Source organism: Vulpes vulpes, chromosome 5 (genome assembly GCF_048418805.1).
Source record: "Vulpes vulpes isolate BD-2025 chromosome 5, VulVul3, whole genome shotgun sequence".
In the NCBI taxonomy this organism is placed as follows: Eukaryota; Metazoa; Chordata; class Mammalia; order Carnivora; family Canidae; genus Vulpes; species Vulpes vulpes.
Genome location: NC_132784.1, coordinates 118,453,036 through 118,466,776, shown reverse-complemented (window position 1 = coordinate 118,466,776; position 13,741 = coordinate 118,453,036).

Here is a 13,741-nt window from a genome sequence, read left to right as displayed (position 1 = left end):
CTATTAGAGCATAGAGTTGGGATTTTTTAACTTAGCATATCTGCTATATAGGCTTTATACAAGTTAATGTTGGCTTATTATTTATCCATGGACATGCAACTTCTGAAGCACAATTATGGTTTCTAACAATAGGACTAGTACCAAAATTTTGAAGAGGACTAATTTAAATGGTTATTTTCAAAAGCATCCCTCAACATAGGAAGGGTTTAAAGAGTAAATTAAAATAATCACATGAGTTCCTGAAATCAAAGAGGTTACTTCTTTAGATGCTCATGACTGTGGCCCATACATCTTACTTTAGATATTGGTACTTACAGAGATGGAAGGAAAGGTTAATGAAACAGTGAAAAATGTTACAAAATGAAGAGGGACTTGGACCAATTATAATTTTTTTTTTATGTGAAACTGACCTCCTATGCTTGTGGCAGTGTGATAAGATGCATTCTTTATGCCAGATAGTAGATACACATCTCAAGAGAGAGACCAAGACTGTTGGCCAGTGCAGCCTTCACCACGCTTCCTCAGTGATTGCAAGTCACAGCCACTCAAGGACTGTCAATATCCTACTGCTCAAAGATTTGAGGCTTTCAAATGTGACTTTGTCTTTCTTCCCCTACATCAAAATACCTATACCTGACAATTCCTTTCTCTTTTTCCTACAGTCTTATGGGGAAAAGTTATTCCTTTCAAGGCTCATCATCTCAAATATTGAAGAGGCTTGTTTTATCAAGTATTCACGTTTTTTCTCCTTCTTCTACTTTTATCTTTCTCTCTGATCTTTCTTCTCTACATATAAATATACTCATTTATCTTCTTGTCTAATAAATAAAAAGAAAGAGAAACAAAGCTTTTTTCATTTTAATCTTTTTTTTTTCCCCGGCTATTAGGATATCTTAAGTCTTACCCTAATCGGTGAACATTTTAGAAGAGTGTGTTTTTGCTTCCTGACTCTGATTCATTACCTACCACTCCTCAATCTACTGCAATCTACTTTCTGCCTTTTTCAGCTCCCAAGGCAGCATTAATGTCAAAGTAGCCGCGGTTGCCAATGCTGGAAACAATTGACAGTCTTAGTGATTTATTTGACCTCTCTATAGCATTCAAAGAGGTTGCCACTCTCTTGTAGTTTTTTTAAAGGTTTTTATCTACCCTGCTGCATTCTAGAGCTCATCTCTCAACCACTTTTACTGGATTTTTGCCTTTTGCCTACCACCTGCTCATAAATGTGGCCCTTACTAGAGCTCCCCTCTTTCCTCTTTCTTTAAGCAAACGTAACTAAGTTCACAACCTCTACCACCACATTTAACTTCAATTTCCAGACTATTATCTTAAACTCTAACTTCTCTCAGGCTTATATTCAACTGCTTCTATGACATTTCTGTTGGGTGCCTCACAGACTATTCAAACTCCACACAATCAAACCTGAACATTGCCTCTCCTTATCTGCTCCAAAACTGAACATTCTTTCTCCAAATCTGCTTATAATGGAAGACTTCTTCTTAAAGTCTGTTTCTCCTCCATACTCTTTACCTGTCATATCCAGATGTATATCTGCTTTGGTCAAATGTCACCATTTAAAATATCATTCCATTACCTTTCATACTGGCTGTACTGACAACGTGGCGGAAGCATCTCAGTTCAACAGGTGAGGCAGTTGCTTCTTGGCAGCCTGCTTTGGTGGTGGAGCTCTGAGAATTATCTGTGAAAGCTCAAGTTAGGACCTGCATCTTCAGCTTTCCCAATTATAATACTTGTCCATAATAAATCTCTTGCTGCTTATTTTAGTGAGAGCAAATTCTATTCTTTGAAACTGGATCTTAACCAAGAGAAACTACCAAAGTCATTTTCCTGTAATAACACTTGTTATTCTTGATCATGTATTTTGTTGATGTTTCCATTTCCTCTATTTGACTATGAACTAGTTTACATAGGAGATAATCAAGATTCATAATTTTAATGCATTCACAAACAAATGGTATGTCTATACAAAGATAACTTCATAGTAATTTCCCTGTCTACTAAGGACAATTGAATTAAATTACATTATATTTAAAATGTGAATAAAAATATGACTTCCACTCAATATGCTAAAAATATCTTTTTGTAGCAAAAATTATTTCCTGAGACTCAACAATTTTTTCTCTAATAATTATATCTCATTTCCAAGTTTTCTTTGATCAAGAAAATTTCTTTTGTTGTTCTAGATGTTTTCATGCGTGATTTCATTTTCTTTGTTGCACTTGAAAATAGAAATTGAAGTTATAAAGTTATAACTTTAAGATACATTGATGCTGTCAAACTGAAGGCCATGTAATTTATTCCTTGCATTTCTCCCTGGTTCTTAGCATGTCAAGGATGACTAGTCACTTTCATTAAACACTATGACCCGAGTATGAAAATCCAAAGATATTGCAGGGCTTGTCAAAACAGCTTAGCTCTTTTAGTGTCTTCTATGCCATTTATTTTAAAGTTTAAGAAGGAGAAAACAAAGAGTGTTATTGAGTAATGACATAATTACAACTAGTAATTATGAATAATAAGTTATAAATGCCATTTAGGAGTGCTTATATTAAATAAAGTCAGCTTGGAATAAAGGATACAAAATTAAATGTCTGCAGGAATGGGGAAGGTTATATAACCAAGTGAATTGAGCTGGATTGAACTTAATGAATGGGGAGGACTGAGGGAAATTAGATCATATTAATGGTCTTAAGGGGTTATCACTGCTCAGGAGGAGAGACTTGCTGCCTTGAAGAAAGGTGGGCTCAGTGTGGCCTGATCTGATTTTTAGACAAGAAAGCAGGGACTATAGTTTGTATGAATTCTCCTGAATTTTAAATGTTGCCAAATATATCAAATTTACATAAAAACAAAACTAAACCAAAACTGTGCGAGTCAGTTATAGCTCACTGGTTCCTGGGTGCCAAGTTGAGATTACAATCTATTAAGAGGAGAAGAGTTCATCAGCACATGACGGTTTCCTATAATACGTTTTCATTACATTTCTAGGAATAAATATTTATTTTTAATCTCATATGTAACAAAAACAAAGGGACTTTGGACAATGATTTCTGAGTTTGTTTTTTTAATGTTTAGATCACTATTTAGAAACCTACTTAATGCTTTAGTTAGACTTATTACACAAATGAAAAAATGAGTGAATGAATAGCATATGTTCTCTTTTTTTTTTTTTAATTTTTAATTTATTTATGATAGTCACAGAGAGAGAGAGAGAGAGGCAGAGACACAGGCAGAGGGAGAAGCAGGCTCCATGCACCGGGAGCCTGATGTGGGATTCGATCCCGGGTCTCCAGGATCGCGCCCTGGGCCAAAGGCAGGCGCCAAACCGCTGCGCCACCCAGGGATCCCTGAATGAATAGCATATGGAATAAGAAAGAATGTGGAGGAAGGCCTCATCATTACTTATTTTTATTTTTATTTATTTTTTGTCATTATTTTTTTAAATCATGAATCTTGATATCAGGGACTTTACAAAGCCATTTAAAAAAAAAACATGAGTATCTAAGCACAAAAGTTAATTTAATATAGAAAGCAATCAATCACAGCAAATTAGCAAATTGTAATTAACCATTCATTAAATGTAGATTAGGCAGGTGTTCATTACTATACCAGAGCAAGTCTGTTCTTAAGGAAAATAATACTAAGGATAAAAGGAAAATACAAAAGAGGAAATTATTCACAATGTTTGCATAAAAATATAGATATGTAGCTGTGGTTTTATAGAGACATGTGCTATATAGATCCATGAATGGCTTTTATATTTATCACTAATATAACAAAAAATAATATTAGTTTAATTACTCAAGCTTTGTAGGCAGACTTCCTGGACCTAAATGTCAGTTTTACTGCTTACTAGCTGTGTACTCAAGTACATTATCTGGCCCAACCCTCAGTTTCCATATGGGGAAACATAGGGTTTTTAGGAAGGTGTAATGAGAAAAGCACATGAGGCAGGGAATGTCATGTCATAAGGCTCAATAAACATTAACTCTTATTATTATTATTATTTGGTTGGCTAGTGGGCTGCTTTATTTCTTGATTCTCCAAATTTTTCATCTGCTGAACAAATATTGTAAGTGCTTGATATTAGGGCAAGAATAAATGAAAGATGTAGCTTTTATTCTGGAAGTGCTGAATTATAGTAGAAGAAACAAATATTCACACTACAAGTTGCCAAACTCTGTGACTTATGCTAATAGAGATTTTTTATAAAATATTAAGAACTATATAGGGACCAGGAAGAGTCAAAAAAAGTTTACTATAGAGGTGATATTTTAAGATGAGCCAGTGTTGTAGGATGTAGGATGTACAGAGGTTGTCCAGATGGAAGAAAAGAAGGAATCCAGAGTGAAGGGGTAAACAGGGCATCAATTATGTGACAGGAACTTTGTTACTCTCAAGAGCATGCTCAGTGTAAGGAGGAAATGAGGAATAGTTTTGACTTAGTGAATTGTAAGAAGCTGAGAGATCTGGGTCATCTTGAAAGCCATCACAGATCAATCTAATTTGCCGAAAGGAAAGAAAGAAAAGAAAGAAGAAAGAAGAAAGAAGAAAGAAAGAAAGAAAGAAAGAAAGAAAGAAAGAAAGAAAGAAAGAAAGAAAAAAGAAAAAGAAAAGAAAATCCTGGGTGGCTCAGTTGGTTAAGTATCTGCATTCAGCTCAGGTCATGATTCCAGGGTCCTGGGATTGAGCCCTGTATCCAGCTCCCTGCTCAGCATGGAATCTGCTTCTCCCTCTCCATCTCTCTCTCTCTCTCTCTCTCTCTGTGTGTGTGTGTGTGCTTTCCCTTTCTCTCTCTCCCTCTCCCTCAAATAAAGCAAATTTTAAAAATCTTTAAAAAGGAAAGAAAGAAAAGCCTCATATAGAGTTTCTCATGCTCTGATCTCTAAGACTTATACTTACATTGACTTTTCATTGTCAGAACTCAATGAAGTTAGTACTATTATCATCATCCCATTTTAACAGATAAGAACAATAAACACAATTATGTCACACAGGTAGTAAATAGCAAGATTGGATTCTGAATACAATTATTCTCAGAAAGTCTTTCTTCTCAACGGTAATTTTCTCAATGTAGGCTTGATAAACTGGCTAGAAGTGTTTATATGTTTGAAGACAGTCATTTTACATGTAAGAATATAGGAAAAAAGTAAGGTCATTAAAATATTGATTTCATGCATTCATTTTGCCAAAATGTTGTTTTCTAGAATTATTATTCAGTAAGATTAATAATATATTTTATCACAAGTACATAACAAATACATAATAAAGTTGATTTTACAATGTGTGAACTACTAGTACCAGTTAAACATAATAAAATAAACATAAATAAACATAATAAAATATTAGCAAGTAACACAAGTATGTATCCTTTTCTTTTTTTTTTTTTTTAAAGATTTTATTTATTCATGAGAGACACAGACTGAGAGAGAGAGGCAGAGACACAGGCAGAGGGAGAAGCAGGCTCCACACAGGGACCCCGATGCAGGTCTTGATCCCGGGACCCCAGAATCACGCCCTGGGCCAAAGGCAGGCACTAAACCACTGAGCCACCCAGGGATCCCCTATATCCTTTTTTTTAAATGAAGGACTTGGGGTGCCTGTGTGGTACAATCAGTTAAGCCACCCACAGCTCTTGGTTTCAGCTCAGGTCATGATCTCAGGGTCAAGAAGTTGAGCCCTGAATCAGGATCCACACTCAGAATGGAATCTACTTGAGTTTCTCTCTCCCTCCAGCCCTCCTTGCCATGAGTGCTCTTTCTCTAATAAAAAAATAAATCTTAAAAATAAATAGTGAAGGACTTCACCACGCAAGCCAAAGCAGATACCAAAAACGTTGAGGTCAATTAAACTTCATACTCTGGGCTCTACTTTCTTCTCTTCCAGAAAAAAAAAATATGGTGGATCACATTAGCCCTTTTCTTCTTACTCACTTCAGCCTTTCTTCCACAGCTGATTCCTAAAAAATTTGCAGAAAACTATGCAGGTAGTATCCCTACAATCCTGTGAACCATAGCCTCCTCTGAGCCTCTATCCAGCACTGCTTGGTAAGTGTAGATTTTTCTTTGTTCTTAAAGCCATTCTTTACCTTAGCCACTTTCTTTCCTTATTTCTTCAGGTCCTACAACCTCTCTTCTCAGCATCAAAATTCTTTTTTTTTTTTTAATTTTTATTTATTTATGATAGTCACACACACACACAGAGAGAGAGACAGAGACACAGGCAGAGGGAGAAGCAGGCCCCATGCACCGGGAGCCCGACGTGGGATTCGATCCCGGGTCTCCAGGATCGTGCCCTGGGCCAAAGGCAGGCGCCAAACCGCTGCGCCACCCAGGGATCCCTCAGCATCAAAATTCTTAAGTAAGAAAATAAGAACATTAAGCAAGAGGAATTTTACCTCCAAATAACCTACCTACAAATTTCTGTGTGTCCATAGCCACACTTGCCTATGTAGGCAAAGAATTGCTCTCTGCCTCAGAGGTCCAGGCTACACTTTCTCTGATGTGAGCATGTCCTCTGCATAATGCTCTCCCTGTGGCCCATCTTCCACTTCACCTTCAATCTCTACCTGCTACAGGTGAGCACATTCCCCTTGATGGTCTGTTTTTCTTCTCCACAAGAATCATCAAAGTAGTGGATATGAGGCAGATTTTCAATCCTCTTTCCTTCTCTGTGCATTTAGAATCTTTATCATTAACCCATAAAGCTGAATATGAGGATAAGCTGTTCTTTAAGAAAATATCAGACTAATGAGACTATCACATAAGAAAGAAAATTGTGTCAAATGTGACTTTTTCTACCATAATTTAAGGGAAAAGCATTTAAGAAGTAAAATGTTCTAAAGAAGATCTTAATTCAAATGGAAGCAATAAGAGTTTTCTAGACATCTAGAATTTGGAACTGTGATGTGCTAAAGCTGTAGAATTGAGTCACCTAACTGTCAGCTCTATAAGTACGAAAAAGATCTCTTTGTACATTTATACTAAAAGATACCAGAGATGCTCTGGATTCTTCTTTGCCTAAACTCAATTGTACAACTTTTCTTAGATTTCTTTAGTATTCTTTGAATAAAGTGCCTTCTTAGTCAAAACAATCCAGGTGAGTTTCACCTGCTTGTATCGGAAGGTAGCTTATCTACTAACACATGATAGGTACATGTAGGAAAAAAACTAAGGGCAAAAGGGAAGGCACATAATAAGCACAAGAGGAGATGCTCAACGTCACTAGTCATCAGGGAAGTGCAAATTAAAACTACAAAGAGATACTACTACAGACTCACTAAAATGTAAAAATTCAAAAAATGAGATAATACCAAGTGTGGGTGAGGACATGGATTAACCGGAAATCTCATATACTGCTTGTGGGAGTGCAAAACCCGCATAACCGGTTACTCTGGAAAATAGTTCTGCAGTCTGTTAGAGAGCTAAATGTATACTTAACATATAACTGGGTAATTCAATTACCATCTATTTACCCAAGAAAAAAATAAAAGCACGTCTAACATAACAAGTCCATCTTTTGCTCTGCATTTGGGAAGGCTATTTTTGAGGATTCTATAGATAGGACATCTTAGAACATTACATGAAGTGCATTTATCTCTACTTGTTGTGTTTTTTAATTGATGAGAATTCTCCTTATCAAACACAAAATAAAGGGAAATATGGCTAGGTTTCTCTATGAACACCCAAATATTACTATCAGAGATGATGAACTAATAATTGTCTCAGAAGTGGCCTGAATGAGATTAGAAAATGATCTTTACTGATTTGCATATTTGCCAAAATTTAAAAAGTTCTCTATGATCTGTATGCATATTCCTTTAGAGATCATTCTTGTTTTTCATTGGATAAAAATCGCCTTTTTCTGGAACTGAAGTTGCTGAGTACAGCCTGTAATATAAGGCTTTATAAATATTCTATTCAGATTTCTCAAAAGATTTAGTTGAAATTTTACCTCTGATGACAGATGGGATAAGGAAGACAGGGCAACATTCTTTACTCTGCCTATATTTTGGACAGACAGGATTTATGTTCTTGTTTTTTTACAAAGGATAGAAGATGCTGGGCTTCTCTCATAAATCTATTTACATTTGCTGTGGAATAAATGCCAGAGCCAAATGTTTGAGTGGATTAATTTGGGGTTTGAAAGAGTCATTCTGTTTCAAAACAGGGAAAAACATGATATGACAAAATCATGGTATCGGTGGTGTGCTACTAAGTCTTCAAAAGTCAGCTCTCTAAAAAAATAAGAAAAAATAACCCCAACAACCCTGATTTGTGGCATTTATTGATTTCCTTGGTGTAAATATTCCCACCACTTTCAATTTTGAGTCACCAGCGTGATGTTAACTGGCATACAAAGTTCTAAAACTTCAACCCTGGTGTTCGCAATAGTCATTATAAGCTGGCTGCAGCATGCCACTGAACGGAATGAGATTTATTTCTAGCAAGCAGTTACAAGCTCATTAATGACATGATCAAAAGAGGAATTACAGTTCATCTTTTAAGTACAATAGACTGTAGTCTTTATTACACCAAACTTGAAAGTGTTAATGTATTATTGCTTTATTATAGAAGAAAAATATGTATAAATGATCTTTGAAAAAAATGACACAAAGATATCTCTTTTTCATACCGTTTTGGGTGTGGGCCTCCTGCAAGTACCATTATCTTGGAAATCTACATTTAGAAAGATAAACCATGGAAATTAGGAAGTGAATACAAAGCAATGCTACTCCACTTAAGGTCATTACCAAGGTACATAACAATTTCTTGGACTGACATCACAATAGTATGTCAAGAGACCTGAATAATTATTATCTACAGACAAGGCCAGGAGTAAAATAAAATTAATGTAAAAATACATCTAAAATACATGCAATGCATATAAAAATTAACTATTCATAATACAATGTAATATTCTTATAAATCAAATGAAGAACTCGAAGGAAAAAAAGTCCCATCATATAAACTGGGAATTCTCATGAGTTAAGCCCTATTATCATTTTACATATAAGGAAACTGAAATATAGAGAGGTTAAGTGATCTGCCTCAGGCTACACAGCTGGTAAGTGGCAGAACCAGGACTCAATCCCAAATCTCTGCTTTTAACTATTTATGCCCATTTCATACTGCTGTCTACCAATATCCCTTTGACATGATAGTTTTGGATCATCTATGCACTGGCTATTAGCAGGCGGGGCTTGCTTAGGTTTCCTTAAGTAATATGGGAATATTAAGAACAGGCATTGTATTTTGTGTGTCAAGTTCGTTGGGATTGAGAAAAAAAACCACACACCTCCACCTTTCAGGGAAGAGTCAAGAATTGCTACAGCCATACCTCATAGAATATTGCAACACTATTCTGAGTTCAGTGCAACTCTGGCTCTTGTATGATTTTGTTGCCCTCTGCAGTAGGAGTTCATTGATCTCTGCTATTGTGTTCTGGAATTGATTTGACTCCACTGCTTTTTGTGTTCTTCTAAATTCCTTGCTCAAACCGTAGAAGAAGAAGAAAAAAAACCTGATTACTCAGCCAGTTAGCAGTGTCCCTGTGTAAGCAGAGCTTTGTGCCATGCATCTTCATAAAGGACACTGGATTAAGGAGAAGAGAGGAATAGGAGAAATAGGGACTTCGGGCTTTGACAACTAGTTGCAGGTCAGTGTTCTTCATCACAATAGCGAAGACAAGAGAGTGAGAGGATTGTTGAGTTCAGTGTTGGTTGACCTGAGTTTCAGTACCTGCAAAATCCATAGGAGGCGCTACTCATTAGCAAGAGAACTTGAGTGGTCCATGGGTGAGGAGAGCTCCCTGCACAGTGACAGAGAGGTGGACTTGTTGTGGTTAAATCAGAGTGTCATGCAATAACTTAGTTTCATATTCTTTTTTCTTATCTTCATTTTAAAGTTGTGTTTCAATTAAATATTTAAATTAAATCCCAATGCATTTTGGGTGTGAAGTTTTAATTAAAAGTCAGTACACTATGGTTTTCTCATGTAAATTTGTTGCTTGAAGCCTGCCTGGCAAATAAAGAAAGGATAAAACAGAAAATGTCTTTGAGGTAAACTCAGCAAAATCATAGATGAGAGTCCTCTGAGTACTGCTGCATTGAAAATCCCTTCAGAGACAAGGGAAAAAATATTCCTGTCTGCAATACTGCACATTCCCCAAACTATACTCCTTTGAAGCCGTCATTAACATCTGCATCCTCCGTGCATAGTGTTTTATGGCCTCACTGTAAGTGACAACATTAAACATCATTAAAAAGGGTAATTAGAATAAAAATGGAAAGTTCCATATATCTTTTGAAATACATCAGATGTAGTCTGTCCTTGAAACAAAAAAAGGGCATAGTAATAAAGTTATCTTTTCTGCCTTCTAAAATACATGGACAGAATCAGAAGGAAGTCTCCAGATTGCTTTAAAAGACAATTAGGGGCACCTCGGTGGCCCAGTTGGTTATGTGTCTGCCTTGGGCTGAGGTCATGATCCCGGGATCCTGGGGTTGAGCCCTGATATTGGCTCCATGTTCAGTGGGGAGCCTGCTTCTCCCTCTGCTGCTGCCCCTGCTTGTTCTCTCTCTGTCAAGTAAATAAATAAAATCTGTAATAATAAATAAATAAATAATGCAAAACAGTAAATTTCACTGCTTTAGAAGATCCTTGAGTGAAATAATGTTTTTAAGGTAACAACTAACTGAGTAATAGGACAAAGAAAAGCAAAACATACATAAATATCTCCTTGAAGGAACCACAGAGTCAAGCAGAAAACATTTATTGCTAAGAAAACTAGAAAAAAAAATCATAAATATCCAACCTAAATATAAAACATCCATGGAATGGCATTCCATGTGAACGTTATCAAATGTCTTCAAAATGTAGTTAGTAATTAAAAAAAAAAATCCTTACATTGTAACTATAAGTAAAAGAACTCTATAAAGAGGAATGATTTAAAATCATAAAATCAAATATTTAGTAACAATTGTCTCACTATGTATGTGTCCTCCAGAATCATTATTGAGAAACAAATAATACTAATAATTTTTAAATTATTTAAGAAAATAAGTTAGTTTCTTAGGGGTTTCTAGTGAATTTTTCTCGCAGGTAAACAAAATACCATCCTAGAGTTCCACAGAAAATCTGGGTATGGAATGCAAATTTTGGGGAACTGGTTATCATCTGCGACTCTACTGAATATAAAGTAAGCCCTCTGCTCCCACATAGGGAGATGGAGGTTGAATTTAAAAGATCATTCTTGTTTTGTTTAGGAAAAATGTATGCTTTAGCTTTGGGTTTAGGGAGAGCTGAACAGGTATGAGTATTTTTTTATTATGCCTAGTTCTGTGTAGCAATTGCTTTGTCTAAACCTTCTGAAAATTAGTAAACAGTTAAATGAATGCACTATTTCTAAATAGGTTTTTAATAAAGTACATAAAACTATGTTATAAAAACCGAAAACATTAAATTAAAAACATTTAAAAATCCCACGCAAAATATTAAACCTGTGTTTCTGATAAATAGATGAATCATTGTGAGAAATTCCTCCTAAATTGGTTCAAATATTGACATGCTAGAAATGTTTTATGGATTCACTAAGGCACTGCGAGATTGAAAGCCCTGATTTCTATTAGGAATGAATTTACATTCTGCTTCAGGGGAACAAGATGTCTTTCACTTCTTCATCATTCCATGTTAAATACTTGGTTAGTCACAACTCTAGCCTCAAGCCTATAGGGGGATTAGCAAGTAGGCACCAGAAAAGATTGACAACACTAAATTAAAAGATTGGCAAAGTCCTGACTTAATAAACAGGGACTTCTTTTCCCCCTCGCTGAGTTGAAAATTGTAAGCAGGATCATATTTTTATATTTAAAAAAAAAAAAAACACTTTGAGAGTTAAAGGAGACAAAATAAATTTCAATTTTAATGCACATATGGAAAAAACCCTTAAACATGCCGTGTGATGCATGCTAGGCCTAGAAATCTTAGGCCTAGAAACCAAAGAAACTCTGCAAAGATCCTTCGTTGTATAAATCCAGATGAAGCCTAGACTTCTGGTTGATGATCAGGGGTCAAGTTCCTGGTATCACTTCCCATTACTGCTGAACATCAGTGTCCTTAGGGTGTCCTTGCAGACATTCCATGTGACCTTTCTTACTCATAGTGTAGACCAAGAACCAGCAGCGTGAGCATCACTTGGAAGCTTATTAGAAATGCAAAATCTCAGGTTTTACTCAAGACTCAGGGGAGAGGGCGCCTGGATGGCTCAGTCGGTTAAGCGTCTGCCTTTGGCTCAGGTCAGGATTGGAATCCAGCCTTAGGTTGGGCTCCCTGCTCACGGGGAGCCTGCTTCTCCCTCTCCTCTCTGCTCTGCTCTCTCTCCCTGTCTTTCACTCTCTCTCTCAAATAAATAAATAAATAAAATATTTTTTAAAAGATTTGATAAGAATCTGCAGTTTAACCAGACCTCCAGGTGATTTATATGCACCTTATACTCCAAAGCACTACTTTAAATTCTCAAGGGTCTCTAGGTGGGATCCTCGCCTTCCTTAAAGATCCACCCTAAGCTCACCGGTCTTTTTAAAATCACAACTATTTCCCAAGTACCCTCTCACCCCCCACTAAAATTTTAAAAAATTTTAAATTCCCTTCTGTGTTTTAAAGTTCTCCTACTAAATTGTCCTTGGGTTAAGTTTCTTCTGCTGAGGAGTGGGAAGTTTGATATTAAAGTGCCTTGGAAAGGAGACCAATGACCTAGAGTTTCTCAGATTCTCCAGTTACCATTAACTTTTCCCTTGAGTACCTCTAAGAGTAGATGTATCCTAGATTTTGAAATTTTCCTGCTGAAACCCTCAGTTGGTCCACATGAGATATGAGATTCCCATTTTGCTTATAACTTAGACCCTATTTTCCTAAATGAGAATTCCCCACCTGGTCCTACCCCAAACGGATGTAAGTTTTGGAAGGAGTGGTGACTTACATAATGGGTTTTTCCAAATGTTTCCTTTTCTTAAAGGAGGTCAAGTTTCTTTCAGTTTCATTGGACTGAAGTTTTGGAAAAGCCCTCTTGAATAAAGTTAAACTGTTTTTATACAAACAAACAGTTTTTTTTGACTCACTGCCTCAAGGAAGAGTACATTACACTGACAATTCCAAAATGGCAATCATTAGGGGAAGTAAGAGCAGGTTTTTTATTGTTTATGCATTGAGCTTTGGAGTTCTTAGGGCAGGATATTAGAAGCAGGGCAAGTCTTTGCATTGGCTGATTTCTTAAGTTATGAGAGTCATCAGACGTAGTGAGGGTGCAACCACAAATCTGATAATGGTATTCGGTCTTTCAACAAGATGAAGGAGCAAAGCAATTAAACTCTAAGTTTACATTTTCAAAAATTAAAATCTCTATTTTGCCATTATTCACTACATGAATTATACTTCAACAAAACTTCAAATGCATGAGATAAAACACCAAACGAAATGCCATCTTGCCCTTAACAGCTAAAAAATAGGGTAAATCAATTCTATCCATATGCTATGTGTTTCTGTAAATACCTTGTCTTATTAAACCAAAATATTTCAGAATAGGAAGATAATTATCTAAATCCTTCAGTCAACTGATGTGAAAACTGAGGTATAAAGTTTCTTTTAACTATTGTGAACGCATTTGCTCATTCTTTCCTTTGTATGCTGGTTAACACCCAGCCCACTTGACTCTGAGATTGTGA